This window comes from Phalangium opilio, unplaced genomic scaffold (assembly GCF_054372755.1).
Source record: "Phalangium opilio isolate 3A_F unplaced genomic scaffold, DU_Popi_V2 ptg000070l_1, whole genome shotgun sequence".
Taxonomy (NCBI): Eukaryota; Metazoa; Arthropoda; class Arachnida; order Opiliones; family Phalangiidae; genus Phalangium; species Phalangium opilio.
The window spans coordinates 1,765,885-1,768,058 of NW_028324182.1; the positions used below are offsets into that span (position 1 = coordinate 1,765,885).

Here is a 2,174-nt window from a genome sequence, read left to right on the forward strand (position 1 = left end):
TCAGAACGCAAAAATCGGACGTAAGTGGAAATGGCAAGATGTATGATGATTCAATCGAAATTAGCACCATCATTTTGGGCAGAAGCTATCGCAACAGCCAACCATGTCCGAAACCGGTGCCCATCACGTAGTATCGACGGACAAATACCCTATACATTATGAACTGGAAAACGCCCTTCCTTGGGATATATGAAGACCGGAGTTAAAGTACTGACGCTAGACTGCGATACCAGGAAAGAGAAATTTCAATCGAAGAGCGAAGAAGGCATCTTCATTGGATATTCGGAGGAATCCAAAGCGTACCGGCTATGGCTTCCAAAAGACAGGAAAGTATGCAGAAGCCGAAACGTAAAATTCCTCGGCGAATTTGAGGCCAGTACCAATAGCGAAGACTTCATCAGTCCAGAAGTATATGCCAAATACGGAATAGAGTCAGACATCGATACCAATTATCTGGAAATACAATACGAGGCAAAGACTTCGCACAACAACCCGGTATAGACTTCCAGGAAACATTTGCCCCAGTAGCAAGGTCAAGCTCAATCAGGATGATAATGGCCATAGCAGTCGAACTTGATCTAACAGTTCATCAGATGGACGTCGTCACAGCGTACTTAAATGGAGAAATCGAAGAGGAAATCTATATGGATATTCCGGATGGAGTTAAAGATGCTTTGGAAGAAATTACTAACGGAAATGACGTTTCTGAAGACATCGTGGAAACAGCTAGACAATGGCTTAATCAGCTGAAAGAAAATGGAAGTAAAGCCTGCCGTGTCAAGAAATCGCTCTATGGATTACGACAATCCGGACGACAATGGTACAAGAAATTGGACCAAAGACTGCGTGAAATGGAAATGGAGCCTTTTGTCAGTGACCCGTGTATTTACCACTCTCGTACCGAAGAAGATGTCATGCTGATAGTCATATACGTCGATGACATTATCATTGCATCAAACAATATGGAGTTCGAAATGAAAGACCTTGGACCAATACATCATTGTCTCGGCATCGAATTTCATCAAAATTTAAAAGCAGAAACTATCACCATGTCACAAACAAAGTTCACGGAAGCCATCTTAAAACGTTTCGGAATGCAAGACTCCTAGCCGGTATCGACCCCACTAGACGCTAACAGTAAGTTGAAGAGACCAGAAGCACCCGACTTGGATAAAATGGAAAAATTCCCATACCAGAACCTTGTTGGTTCACTTATGTGCCTGGCAACGTCATCTCAACCGGATATCGCTTATGCCGTTAGTGCCCTAAGCCAATTCAACTCAAATTATAACGATGAACATTGGATTGCAGGAAAACGCGTACTACGCTACTTGAGAAGAAACACACATCATGGACTGGTCTTTAAGAAAACCGGCGAGGAAATAAAATGTTTGGTCGACGTTGATTGGGGTAGCTGTATCAACGACAGGAGATCATATACTGGTTACATAGTTAAACTTGCGAACACAGCTGTATCCTGGGAAGCGAAGAAGCAACGAACTATCGCATTATCCAGCACCGAAGCGGAATACATGGCAATGGCTGAAGCTACAAAGGAGGCAATCTACTTAAAGTCATTCCTTGACGAACTTGGCATAACGGTTGAAAAATTGGCAATTTACAATGACAACCAAGGAGCTCAAAAGCTTGCAAAGAATCCAATCTTTCACTCTCGCACGAAGCACATAGACATTCGCCATCACTTTATCCGGGATGCATACGAGAGGAAAGCAGTTCCATTAAATAACATGCCTACAGAGGAAATGCCTGCAGACATTCTCACCAAGAGATTATTTGGACCCAAGCACAAGTCCTGCACGACAGCAATAGGAGTTCGGCAAATTAGTCTTAATTGATATTGACTTTAAGGGGGACTTTTGGAACTGACAAAGTTCCGACATTAATTTTTTATGCCGATATTTTTTAATACTATGTTCTATATCGCACTTAGCAAATGAAACAGATGTATATTTTTTAAGCCGAATACGAGATAACATTTTAGTCTAATTACATTGTAAAACTCACTTCGCTTCTCACCGTTGAACTGAATAAATCATGTTGTAGTATTATCAACTAGTTTTATTTTCAATTACTTAAAACCCCAATAATATGGGATTTTATTAAACAGGTTTATATCAAAAATTCTAATTTTTTTGCTTTTAGTTACGGAAGGT

General features: G+C 40.8%; 1 pseudogene; it reads left to right on the forward strand.

The window, feature by feature from the left end:
* Positions 1 to 1,175: 1,175 nt before the first annotated feature.
* LOC149661021 (uncharacterized) lies at positions 1,176 to 1,856 on the forward strand (annotated as a pseudogene).
* The last annotated feature ends 318 nt before the right edge of the window (positions 1,857 to 2,174 follow it).